Source organism: Bactrocera neohumeralis, chromosome 2 (genome assembly GCF_024586455.1).
Source record: "Bactrocera neohumeralis isolate Rockhampton chromosome 2, APGP_CSIRO_Bneo_wtdbg2-racon-allhic-juicebox.fasta_v2, whole genome shotgun sequence".
NCBI classification, from domain to species: domain Eukaryota; kingdom Metazoa; phylum Arthropoda; class Insecta; order Diptera; family Tephritidae; genus Bactrocera; species Bactrocera neohumeralis.
The window spans coordinates 20381002-20395732 of record NC_065919.1 but is presented as its reverse complement, the minus strand read 5'-3'; the positions used below and the strand labels follow the sequence as shown (position 1 = coordinate 20395732).

At 35.8% G+C, this 14731-nt stretch overlaps 1 protein-coding gene across 1 annotated transcript in view; it reads right to left on the bottom strand.

Annotated features, from left to right (window-relative positions):
• The window catches only part of LOC126751753 (5-hydroxytryptamine receptor 2A), a 333176-nt gene that overhangs the window by 179770 nt on the left and 138675 nt on the right, over positions 1–14731 (bottom strand). The gene's annotated exons all lie outside the window — the stretch shown is intronic.

Sequence of the window (14731 nt, the reverse complement as noted above, 5' to 3'; positions counted from 1 at the left end):
TTTGATTTTTTCTTTTAAAAAATGCCTAACGCTTGAGTTCTTCTATTTATTTACTCTACACAAGATTTATGCAGCTCACCTATCAAAAGTTTTCATAAATATGCAAATTTTTTACAAGAAAATATATGTGACATGCCTTTAAATATGTAATTTATATGCTCAATGCGAAAAATGTAAAATGTAAAAGGTAAAAGGGATAAGTGCAGCTGTCACAACAAGCCGGCATTTATATGCCTATGTAGCAACAAAGAAAATAGAGATGAGTGATCATTACGAAACCGCAACTAAATTATGCGGTTGGTCTGCCGTGAATTTCCAAAAAAAAAACTATGAAACAAAAAAATCGTAATGTATATATACACACATATGTTATATACATATATTTATGGTATAGTTCCAATTACCGAATGTGCCACACAAACAAAAGAAATCAGTCTTCTCGATTTATCAGACGCCTTTTGTGTCGGCTAACATACAAGTATGAGCAGATACGAGGCTGTGCCAGCAAAAAGAGTTAAGCACGGTTGCTTAATATGGCACGCTTTGCGCTTTTGTGTTTCTAGCTCCCACATCTACAGCCGCACCAAAAACCCAAGCGAAAATGTCAAAGCGAGTAGAGATAATTCAGCTTAGAGCAGAAGGCGAGAAAAAAGCTGAAAACTCGACAACTTTTCGTAAACAGCACCGGACAGTTTGTGCACCGCCTAAGCAAAACTACATGCTAGCAGCACATAAGCGCTAGACACGTTAAAGAACAACAATAACAACATTACGCTGCCTTTACTTGGCATGGCTTTTGTAATTTTCTTATCTGCCGAGACGGCGTCAGGTAAGATTGTGCGGCGAAGGCTATGGCGAAGGTAAAAATGTAAAACACCAGCAACAACAACAACAATGGCATAAACTACAAAAACAAGCCTTTTCGCGTAAAAAGGCTGTAGCGCGCCAGCTCTTCAAGCGTGTGATGGTGTGTGTTGCTTAGATTCGAACCCATGCACATACGCACACATATACATATACATATATATGTATATACATACGTATACATGCGTGCTATATTTACAGTTAGTGCTTGTTTGTTTGTCTACTAAGGCGCAAAGATTAATGACAAACGAAAATGTCTGCGTTGGCACTTTGGCAGCGCGAAACTTTTGCCATTGTTGTTGTCGCTTGTTGTTGCTGCTGCATAACTGTACGCTATCAGTCACACATAACAGTGAGCATGTGTGAGTTTCTTATTTGTGTGTGGCTGTGCGCACACACTTTTTTTATCCTCTTAATCACACGAAAAACTTAGGCGCACGCACACCAGCGCAGTTTTTAATATTGCCACACATGAATGCACCAATAAAGTTGTACACAGTGCTCGGCGTATAGTATGTCGCCTTTGCTGAAATCGCATTTATTTCGCTTTTTGCAGCGCTTCAACTATTTCACGCGTACCTTGATGACTGTTCTTTTTTTTTTTTGGTGCTATTTGTGGCACGTGTTCGCCTATTATGCCGTTTCGGTCAGCGCGGGGAGTTGATTTCACTATTATTATAATATTTTCCATTGACTTTATGTGCGTCGGTGTGTGCGTGCGTGAGCCTAGTGGATGGCAGCAGTAATTCACAGCATCATTTATCTAAACGAATTCGTTATGAGAGAGAGAGCATAATGGACGCCACCAATATTTCAGCTAACCGTGCGGAAGGTAGAGCGCAGTGACAACTGCATATATTGAGTTATCGAAGTATACAGTTGTTGGCCACTAAAATGGAAACTACAAACACATACAAATTTGACAATTATATCGATGTATACAGTTGGTGGACATCAAATTGGAAACAACATCAGCGAAATCAACGCATGCATAGAAAGCTGCTGGAGGTATAAAAGTATCAGTAAAATTGAAAACGTTAAGGGGGGGTCTATTGTAAAATTTTGAAAAAATCTTTTGATTTATTTTTTGCATATTTCGATGGCATTTACCTTTAAAAATATCGTACTAAAATTTTTAATCGATATATAAAATAGTTTTTGAGTTATAGCTTTCTAGAATGTAGCCTCGCTGTTCAATCAGCTCTATCAGTTGATCTTTAAAGTGATTTTTTCGAAAAAACATTCTCTAAATTTGCTTGAGTGATTAATAGGAGACAAATGATACGTTAACTAACAATTTTTTTTACAACTTTTATATAAACTAATAACTGCCAAGATGAAGAACTTACAACTTGCCAGTTTTTTGATCTGATGAAAAATAGAGTTTTGGCAACCCAAAAACTTAAAAAATTTGGCTAAAAACTAACTATGTTTTTAAAAAAGGTTATACATTCTCATAAATAAATTTATAAATTTTTTAATTTGGATCGTAATTTTAAGAATTGCTATTTTAAAAAGTTCGCAACCGATTATTTGCGATAAAAATCTATATATCGATAATTTTTAAGGTGTTTACTAAGTAACTTGTTTAAATTTTAAATTGTTATAAATTTTTTTTCAATAATTAAAAACAAAATAGTTGTCGCAAACCGATAACAAGAATTTATCGATAATTTTTAAGCACTTATAAATAGATAGTATTAAAGGAGCCTGAAATTATACCTAAAATAAATTAAAAATAACATTTTAATTTAAAAAAAATAATTATCGGAATTCGATAACCAAATTTTATCGATTATTATTAAATACTTCTAAAAAAGAAGTATTAAAGGAGCCTGAAATTATGTTTAGAATAAATTACAAACTGCATTTTAATTTTTAAAAAATCTTATCGGAAATCGATAACAAAAGTTTATCGATTATTCTTAAACACTTATAAAAAGTCAAAATTAAAAGAGCCTGCAAATATATTTAAAATAAATTAAAAATCGCATTTAAGTTAGTGTAATAACGGCAAATCTACGCCAATAAAGAAAAGGAAGAAGAATGACGGCAAATCATGAAAAGTGAACGATAATTTTGTTATTTATAAAACAAATGCTGTATCTTACAATATCTTTCTTTCACTTCTCTTACTGTATTAGTTTCAATTATTTGTAAGAATTATAAACAAATATGAAACTATCGATTTGTGATTATTTTTTGTTATAAAATATATCGAAATATCGATTTTCTTAGTAAAGCAAATTATTTTTACAATGCTTTAGACCAAAAAAAATTTCTGTACAAAAAAAAAACAATATGCAAATTTTCCGTATTTGCGGAAAAAATATCGATATTTTCCTTTTAAACGATAACTTTAAAATATTTTGGAACAAAAAAATCTGGGTTGATATTACATAGAGTTTAATTTTTTTCGTACATGAGAAAAAATTGTCGAAAGATTGATATTTGTCTGATAATCGATGATTTTTCAATGTTTTAGATCAACACCATTTCGGTAAAAAAGAATTGCATATAGTTGTTTCTCTTACTTGAAGTAAAAAATATCGATATTTGTCTGATCGATAATTTTTAAACTATCTTAGAACAAACCATTTTCGATTGTATAAACTTTATGTAATTTTTTTCGTTTCGTTTAATAATCGATAATTTTTTAATATTTTAGATCAAACCAGTTTCGATGATATAATTTTTTTCGTACTTGAGAAAAAAATACTGAAATATCGATACTTGTTTTATAATCGATAATTTTTACGATGTTTTAAATCAAAACAATTTCGATAGACACAACGTAGTTTTCTTCCGTACTTCAGGAAAAATAGCGATATTTGCCTTTTAACAGATAAATTTTAAAATATTTTAGAACAAAACAATTTCGATTGAAGAAACTGTATGTAATTTTTTTCGTACTTGAGAAAAAATATCGAAATATTTATATTATAATCGATAACTTTTATAATATTTTAAATCAAACCACTTGCAGTAAAAATAACTGTATATAAATTTTTTCCCACTTGAGAAAAATATATCGATACTTTTCTCATAATCGATAAATTTTACAAGGCTTTAGACCAAACCAATTTCGCTAAAAAGAACGTATTTGAGAAAAAATATCGAAATATCGATATTTGTAATACAATCGATAATTTTTACAATATTTTAGATCAAAACATTTTCCGTAAAATAAAAGTTGTATGTAAATCTTTTTGTATCTACCGAATATTTATTAATACTTATTAAAAGAGCAACCAATTAAGTGGTTTTAAAAAAAAATTACAAAATAGAATTTTTATTAAGTAATGGCGCGTAAAGGAAAATATGTAGATATTTTATTAAAGTTCTCAACCGAAAAATCGAAAATGTATCAGTTATGTTCTAGATACTTTATTGCGTAATTAAAGCAATTGTGAAATTATGTTATTATACGTTAGTTATGGTAAAGATAGGAAATCGGAAATCGACATAAAAAGTTTATCGATTATTTTCAATAACTAAATTGATAGTATTAAAAGGCATCAAATGCAGTTTTAAAAGATATAACAAATTACAATTTTCTTTAGTAACGACACATAATGGAAAATATCGATATTTCTGTTTTATTTCACTTTATTTATATTTCATATTTTTATCGCCCTTTTGCGCAAGTTTGGAGTAATTAAAAAAAAAAATGCAGGAATCGGTTAACTGTGTCACGGGTGCATTTTATTGATTTAGAAAATTGTCGAAAAATCGATATTTGTTTTTAATCGATATTTTAATTATTTTTTTTGCATTATTACGATTATTACGATTAGTGAGCATTTTTTTGATACCGAAGCAATATAAAAAATTATCGAAATATCGATATTTATTTTTTTAATCGATAATATCTTTTAATGCAGAATCTGTTTAAAAAGACAAATGTCATATCAGAATAGTGTCGATCATATAAATATTGAGATTCATATGAATGCAAGACACATCTATGAACTTAAAGAATTCTTTCAACATATTTTTCTATAATGAGCTTGTAGTTCACACATATACACACACAAAATAAAATACTTACGTAGATGGAATTATATAATATATATAAATATGTATATTCCTTAAGCCCCTCTAATATCCGCACACTCACATCTTGAGCCGACGTCTACGGCGACGGCGACGGCGCAATTTCAAAGAGCTTCACAAATCAGCCAGTGACAACAGTCAAAAGCCATTATGCTACAGATTATATACGATTAAAAGCTTATGTCGTTGTACACTTGTTCACTACTCACTGATTAGCGCTAAATGAAATGTTGCCGGCGAAGTCAAGTGCGCTTTAAGCCACGCAGCAGCTTTAGGCTGAATGCATGAGGCGCTCGCATGAACACGCACCCATACTTATACTCGTATATATGTATATCCTACAGCTATATTATAAGAAGCATGACATCACGTAGCATACAGTGACATACAAACAAATATGTGCTACTATGTACATAAGTATATGCGCATAAATTATGCTTTTTCAGATACTGTAGTTATAAAGTTATTTTGTCAACAGTTCTTGCGCTTAAGATTTATGATCAAGCTAAATTAATTCACATTTACGGAGGGCATATATTATCATGTAAAATTTTTTTGTTTTTGTTATTGTTTTGCTTGTTTGTTGAGAAAGTAAAAGGAACGGACAGAAGAATTGAGGTAATCGAACGACATAAGATTAGCAATTTAAAAAGGGCATTTGCAGAGGAGTAGCAGCCGTGGCGTATGAGTAACTTCAAATATGATGTGATGCTGCCTAAAATATACCATTCTATAAATTATAAGTTGATTATGAGTTTGGTAATGTAATAAGTAACGCACCAGTTTTGGCACTTAGCGATAAAAGATGATGGTGCCGTTACGTAGTCGATGAGTAGTCATCCTTTACGTTGCAAGCGCTGAATGTGATGCGGTCCTTGCAAGAGAGTTCTGTCCCATTTAACGAAAAAGCCTCCACGGAAGGATTTTAATATATGTTCTTTTGAGAAAACAGTCAGATTCGTGATCAGAAAATTATAAAATATAAGGAACTTGAGAAATATAAATTTTGTGAAAATACAAATTAACATGGAGGTTTCCGAATCTGAGAACGATTGGGAAATCTTTGAGTTCCAAAAACAAATATCGCTAAAAAGAGGGATTTAAGAGGTCATATTATTTAAATACTATACAACTAATGGAAATTTCTACCATTTCTGAACTAGGTTACGTATGGTTGTAGGTTTGATCGAAAATGGATGGATCTCTCGGTGACAGATATTTGACCTTTTTGTTATCCAAAAACTCCAGGAAAAGTACATCGCCTCATAGATCGACGAAGCCTTCTGAGCTTACCACAAACTTGTTAAAGCACATAAAACAAATCTCAGCCACTTCGCAAGGTTCTTCAAAGGTCCACCTACCGTGATATTGCATTCTCGGGCAATAGAGAAGAATGTGATAATATGGTTCTACCTCGCCTTCCACACAGCCTTGACAAAGAGCTTACAATAATATATTTAGTCCTGTGTACTTATTGGATAGTGCCCGGTCAGAACACCTACAACAGCCGTTCGATTACAAGTAGTTCGGAGGACCTCCGAACCAGAAGGATCCCGCAGTCGTACAAATTGTGTTTGTTCAATAGAGCCTGCCAAGCTTACAGGAGGTCGATAAGGCCAGCAACAAAAGAGAACATAGGACAATCAAACAATCTAGAACAAAAAAAGACATCGGACAACTGAATCCAATCAATGAAATTGGCATAGCAAGCGCATCCAGACTTGTCAGAATACTGTACTCCAGACTACGACAGGATAACTCTTGATGTCTGCCATCGAACACCTGCTTAGGGAGGTCCATATGCTCCTAGTTAAGGAGCATAATGAACTCCACACCAAACAGTTCCTGTGCTTTGCCAGAAATTAGCCTTGCAGTCACCCACTTGGAGGGGAACTGCCTCCTAGGAACATAAAGAACTTATTCCTCAACTACCTTGACGACATCAAACAATACGTCGACCAGACTTCGGACGCAACTCACTTCCGACAAGCACTGATCACCATTCACAGAATCAACATCTTTACCGACTTGCTTTCAGTGTATGGCGTGCTTGGAGTCAAACCGGCACCCGTTGCAGACAAAGAAATCGAGTTGTCGCGAGTAGCTTCGTTCTGGATACTGTAGCAGGTTACACTCCTACTTATCCAGAATAGACCCCGTCATATCCAATATATGTCCGGCGTGCAATGAGCCGCCGCATAGCACTGGCCATCTCTTTGCTTGCCCTGCTAACCCTAATCATCTGACACACCCCTCCCTTTGGTCCGACCCCTTCGAAACAGCGAATTTCTTGGGTTTTCCGTTGGATAACGTCGACGACAACTTCGTAATAGTATATCCCCGATGTAAGCTGCCTTCGCTTGAATGACGGTCTGCTAGTATGAGACAAAAGTTGATGAAAGGTACAGAACAAAAGACTAACTGAACTGAGTTCAAAATACTTTTTGCATATAGTCTAAAGAACCAAATATACTCATCTACTCTGTATAACTTGAATACCCGCTCAATGGAATCAATAAGTGCCAAACAAAAATTTAATTAGCTTGCAAGAAATGCACTTCCACGCGGCTAATTAAATTTGAATGTAGTTGTAGAATCTTACCATAAAGTCGACACAATTGAATGCAAGCACAATAAAAACGCCTTAACCTCGCTCAGTCAGCGAAAACGCCCGCGGCTGTGCAGCAAAGTCCGACATTAAAAGTAAAATCAGCCGAAAAGTAGCAGTTGGAAGTGAATTAAGCAACAAAAGAGAATTTCAAAAGCGCTTGGTTAGGAGCTTTCACATGCAAATCCATTCTATATCACGCAGACTACGCTTCACTGTGCTTCAATGCGGCTTGTTACAGCTAAAGCAATCTTTTGTTGTAATATATCTGCCACACCACTGTCTGCAAGCAGAAAAAATCTACAAAGAGCAGCAATAAAGGTGAGCCGAGATTCTGCGCTTCTTCCCATAACTCTAAGGCTTTGCTTTTATATTTTTGTGCTTCAATTGAATTTGCTGTTGTGTTCGCTTCTCTAAAATGCTGCTGCTGTTTAAAGGAGGCAAACAAATCGAGCCAAGAAAAGCCGCTGAAATTGAGTAGCGCCAAGAATGCGCTTGGAAGTTTTGCGGCGCCAGTGAAAAACAAAAACAAAAAACACAAAAAGGAATACGGGAAAAGATGAAGCAGCCACAGCGCGCCACCGCAACTGGACTGCAGCTGGTATGTATATATGTATGTTTGTATATATGTTGGTATATTAGTGCGCAGCTCACAGCTAATGCGATTCTTTGCGCTGCAATTGCTTCACAAAATAAATATTTCCTTTTCCGGTGGCTTTGTGCATAAAAGCAGTGAGCGCAGCAGCTTTGGCCGCTCGAATGAAAAATTGTATTGTAATTTTGTGGAAAAAATGTGAAATTCTAAGTGAAAAGAAATTGACTAAGACTTTAAAAATAGCAAGTGTTCGAAAATGCATAGAGGAAAGGTGTGGATAGCGGGAAAAGCAAAGAACGTATTTTCGACATGAAAGCACTGCAGCTGAAGGAAGAGTGCAGTGCAAAGCATGAACTCCAAATTTGGATTTCAACTGAAGTTAAAGGAAAGCCGAGGTATTAATATGCTCTGTAATTTTCTCCATGAGTCAAGTTAAATTGTTTACGAGTACGTTCAAGGTTAGATTGCCTCAAGCATAGAAAGGGATTCTATAGAGTTTCTCCTTATGGTCGTGAATCATAAAGACACTCCATCCCAAGTCAGGAACAAGTGAGTAAGCGGATGTGACCAAACATTTTATACTTTCGCAAGGTAAAGTGTTATACGAGATTATATAAAATTAGAAGGTATGCTAATAAATAAGAAGAAGAAGGTCTTGCCTTAATGATTTACAATCAAAGATAAGACCTTGCACTGTTGCAAAATAGAACTTCCTACTGACTTTAATTAAGATTTCTTACATATTGACGGATGAAGTTTAAGCGGAAGTTCGAAAATATTTGTATTAGGTATTTGACTTTGTGCCGGATCACTTGGATCATGGAGTCGCCAAACCAAACTCGGGCGGCTCCTTCTCTACCCACATACCGGCAAGGGAGTTGTGAGTAGGAAGAGTCGTTGGAGGAGAGGGGCTGTGAATTTCTTCACGGTGGGGAGAGCTCTTTATCAGCTCCAGTTTCAGACAGACAGACTATTGCAGTAGATTTACTGTTCTGTCGTGCAGCCTCCTTTAGAGAAGTGACCATCCACTCAGATATCATAGCGGCGATACTAGCCTTGAACTCATTTAGGGCTGGTTGATGAGTGTCTAACATCGCTATCAATAGCTTCAAAAGCATTTGTGATAAGACTGGTATGGGTGCCAGACCACAGCGGAGTCGCAGCAAACTGTAAAGCTGATGATACTATCAGTACAATGGAGTGGATCGGTGTTACAGTATCCTCTTGTGTTCTACTACTAGATAGCTGGGCTTCGCGAAAGCTTGGTCGGCGCTGCGACACAATCGGTACATGCGCTCTCGCAAAAACCTTTTGGCCCAAGTTCGATAGCGAAGGATCAAGTGATATCTTTGGCATCAAAGGCTAGCTTCTCCCTAGTAGTGTGGGCTTTTAACGGACCTATTGGCGTCCACGCAGTAAAGCAGGGAATCTTACCGGACGCTATCTGACGAAGATGTATGAAAGAAAATGAGGTGGAAACAACTCAACACTTCCTTCTTGACTGCATGACGTTTAGGAGGTCAAGACTTAAGTACGAGTACCTGCGTGCGCATACCTTTGGACATCCCACGGAGCTGGCGGATTTTGCAAATTAAACGCCTGTACAAGTTTGCATTGGCTACTTAGTATTTTACAAATTTATATTTTAAAGACAGGAGTTCTTCCTTTCCATGGCTTCACAAAGAACACATAGCAGCTCGTGTGCGATCTTTTTGATCAGTCATCTAACCTAACCTATGGGGCTAATGAAGGTATTAATTAACCCGATTTTACTCATGTCTGGAACAAGAGCATGTCAGCACAAAATATTCTACCCGATTTTTTGCTTTTTGCTACGTTGAAACGTGATGAAGTGAGCCCCGAAGACGGTGAACGCAATGGACGCTCAAAAGAGGTTGTTACCGAAGAAAACATCAAAAAAGTTCAGAAAATAATTTTGCGTGACCTTAAAGTGAAGTTGTTCGACATAGCAAGCACTCTGAAGATATCAGCTGAACGTACACATGATATCACTCACGAATATTTGGGTATGAAAAAGCTCGGTGCAAAATGAGTGCCGCGCGAGCTCACTTTTGACCAAACCCAGCGACGAGTTGATGATTCGGAGCAGTGTTTCAAAATGTTTAGCGTAATAAACCCGAAGTTTTGCGTGCATATGTGACAATGAAAGAAATATGGCTCTAATATTTCCCGCCGAAGTCCAATCGACAGTCATCTCAGTGGACTACACTCAATGAACGCGCTCCAAAACGTGGAAAACCCCAGGAATCGGCTGGCAAAGTTATGACGTTTGCATTTTGGGTTGCGCATGAAATATTTGTATTACCTTGAAAACGGAAGGATCACCAACAGTGACAATCACATATTGGTTCATTTGAAGAACGAAATCGACGAAAAACTTCCATACTTGAAGAGAAAGAAAGTGCGGTTTCATCAAGTGAAACAAGTCAGTGAAAACGATGGCAAAAATCCATGAATTAGGCTTCGAATCATCTTCCTGTTCTCAGATCTCAAAATTGTGCTCGCTGCGAAAAATTTTTTTTTAATAAATAGATGATCGCCAAAACTGAGACATATTTTGAAGCAACTGACAGATCTTACTAAAAAAAATGGTATCGAAAAATTGGAGAGTCGCTATAATCAGCATATTACCGCTGAAGAGAACTTTTTTTTATAAAAAAACGAAAAAAGTGTTACCATGGTGGGCCGAAGACTTTTCAATTGACTTGTTACGTAAAAAACCAAAATATTTTCATTCAAAATCCACTACCACTATTGAGTACGAAATTTTAACAGAATTTTAGTCCAATGTCGGAACTCTGTAAAATGTTCTTCTCTATGTTTCGAACCGTAAAATTGTAAGATGAAAGCAGCGATCTGATAACAGAGAAGAAACAGCTTGAAATTCTTCCTAAAAAAGTTCCAGTGTGAGGTTGTAGCCGGCCAGCTGCTTAGAATAATCAAGCGAAAACTTAGCTCAATTTGGGGAAAGTGGGTACATTTGAGCCGGAATGCTGCTCAAAATCGGTGTTTGAAAAAGTATGGTCTAAATATGGTAAATCGGGGGCCAAAAGAGCTTTGAGAGAATCCAATAAGTTAGTAATTACAGTCACAGTCAGTAAGCAAAACGCTTCACTACTTCTTTGTGTATCAAACTTGTGCACAAAACAGTGTTCAGGAGATAATCTTATCGAGGAATCTCGAAGCATTCCTGCACCAGCGATATTCTCCAATAAGTCAATACTGATTTAAATATTACAAATTGTGGCTTCGACTGCTCTTCAACGGAAAATTTCAAGCTATCGAAAACAACTTAGGCGTCTTAATCCTAACGAAAGTCAAACTACAATGAATGAGGCACTACTTGCTGAAAACTAAGCGCGATAATTAACATTATTGGTCAGAGTGGTCCTGAAAAAGTACAAAAGTCATTCGGTATCAGAGGTATCGGTGTCTCCTACTGCTGCTGACACATTATCAACACAGAAAATTAATCTCACTAATGAATGTTTCAATAAAAAACGATTTAATTTATAATTAATTCAGTAATTGCTTTCAATGTGCCGTTAATTTTCCTTTTTAATATACTTATTTTCCAAACCCCGCAGGTTTACCAATGCCACTGACCACTTTTATTGCCAATGCTTAATTAAATAACGGTTATAATTTATGAAAACACATTATTACATATGTATGTTGGCGTGCAAACCGTTAATCCCGCCTGAAATTCTGTTGAACCTAATATTTACTTTACCATTTGTCTCTCTCTCTCGCTCTCATTTTCCATTTGGCATTTATTGACCTTAAGCCCGGCACTCTGGTCACGTTGCAACATGTTAACAAGGGTTTTGTGGTAGCGGGGATTTGGTAGCTGCTATGTCCTGTCGCGCAGATAATTAAAATAACGCCATTTGCGGTTTACGAAAACTTTTTTTGCATGCAAATCCGGATGATGATATTTAATGGAAAATACAGGGTGCTTATTGAAAGTATGTGAAATTAAAAATAAATCTTCATTTTCTAGTCAAAAGGTACCTAGTCATATTCAGGGTTGCACATTTTTTAAATAAAAAATTTTGAGAATTTAGTTTCCAAAATTTAAAATTTAATTCAAAAAATTTTTTTATTCATAAACATGTATTTTTTTTAATATTTAACCATAAATTTGTTAATAAGTTTTTTCAATTTGGTCATATGTTAATCATATCCAAGGTTGCAAATTTTTTAAATAAAAATTTTGAAAATTGAATTTCAAAAATTGAAAATTTAGTTAAAATTTTTTTTTTAATTTTTATTCAAAAATTTGTTAATATTTTTTTCCAATTTGTTTATACGAGTATAATAGCCATATTCAGAGTTGCTACTTTTTTAAATAAAAACTTTTGAAAATTTAATTCAAAAACTTTGTTTTTTTTTGTAACTATTAGTCATAAATTTGATAATAATACTTTATTTCCAAACTGAGTATCCTTTCTGGTATTTGAAATAAGAATTTTGAAAATTATTTTTAACTATTTAGACGACTTGTTGCAACCCTGGTAATGTGAAATTGCTTGACAATAAGTATTTTTTCTCTATACATTGAGTTGTTCCTATAGGTTACCGATTTTAACTCGTTTGCATATATTCGTACATACATATATCAATCACCAACTCGTCAATAGGAGTGAAACGAACATAGCACTGGCTTAACCAAATAATGTCAAATTGCTAAGCAAAGATGTTGCCTTGCCCACAAAATTCAGTTTATCAAAAAATTATAATATTCTATAACTATATCGGGTATGACAGTAAACAATCAGTTTTAAAAAGTGGGCGTGGACTCGCTTCTTTAATGGTAGTTACAACGCGTACTTTTAGATGATCTACACTACTCGAGGGGGAACAAGCCATGTGTAGAAGTTCACGCAAGTGAGGAAAGTTCTCTGAATGCCATTAACTTGGGAGTGGCCAGAAACGATTCTTTTACATATGGCTCAGGCAGCTCAGTGGTCTTAGACTAAGTATTCCAAAATGTTTGAAGACGTGCTAAAGAGAGAAGGCGAAACATTGTCTCTCCAGGGTTGTGTGCTGGGTTTGGAACCCTTCACGTAAAAAACCTTACAAATAAAAAGGAAACAACAGCCTCGAGTAAGTGACCCCCTTTTTGGTGACGACCCCTGCAAACGTACTAAGAATAATGACTTGAGGGCATGCATTTAGAATGTCCGGTCCTTAAGTTGCCCAGCTGGTTGATGTCCTCATTAAAGTAAAGGCTGACATCACTGCTGTCAAATAAATGCGATGGACGGGACAAGCACTGAGGCGAGTAGGTCCTTGTGGCATTTACCCAATCCTGTCATTCAGTACGGTGGATGAATGTCTAGCCACAATCCGCATCAAAGTGAAAAACTTCAACATATCGCTGATTTGCGCTCACGCCTCGACAGAAGAGAAGGATGATGTGACCAAAGATTGCTTCTATGGGTGCTTGGAACACCTATGAGAGCTGCTCCCACCACGATGTCAAAATCGTGTTTGGCGACTTTAATGCCAGGGTTGGCTTTGGCACAACAGTCGGTAAATTCAGCCACCATGAGAAAACATCCTTACATGGGTTGAGGTTGATCGGCTTGCCGGAGCCAGAAATATGGTTATCTGCAATACAGATTCCCAAGTTACACACCCGCCTCTGTGCAGAAAAACACACGTCAACAAACACAAGGAAGGTTCGACATCGAGAAGCTGCAATCACAACAGCCGAACGATTTTCTACTCGACTTGTGCTTCTGCTCTCTGAGAGCACTCATCAGCTACTCGGTATAAAGGAACTGTGGGACACTCAGAACGACATTGCTGACAGTCATAACTTCGAAGCCTTAGATAATTTCATCTATCTTGGAACCAGTATTAACACCAACAACATTGTCAGCCTTGAAATCCAACGATGGAATATCTCTTGCCAGCAGGAGCTGTTCGAACTGAGTAAGCAGTTGAGTACTAAAAATCCTCTCTGGACGAACAAACATCAAGCTCTATAAATCACTCACGCCGCCCGCAGAGGCTGGACTATAGCGATATCTGATGAGTCGACGTTGCGAGTTTTCAAGAGAAAGGTTGTCGGTTCTGTACATTCCGCTGCCCCACAGTTATGCGTAATGTAAAGATTTTTGCTTTTTCGGCTTACTTTATACCGCACATTTCGTTTAATAAGTTCTCAAAGAATTTGCTGGCACACCCTGTAATTACAATAATATTCAACGCGTCCGACAGGTCGTATACGCAACATAATACTTTGTCCAGTTTATATAGACTTAAAAGTGTCCCGACACATTAGCACTTTGTGAGTTAATAATTATTCCAAAAAACATATAAAAATATAACTATCATGAATAATATACACACACATACACACACACCCATACGAAGTTAGTGGCATTGAAGACCATGGAAAAGCAAGTGGAGAAACAGCATTTCTTTACAATATATAGTATGTACCGCTAGTATATATGTACATATATTGTATAATTACTATTTTTATTAAACTTTCATTTAGGGTTGCCAAATAGGCCAAAAATTAGATATTTTAAAATTTGCAAAAAAATTATTTTTCAGCGACTATATTTCGG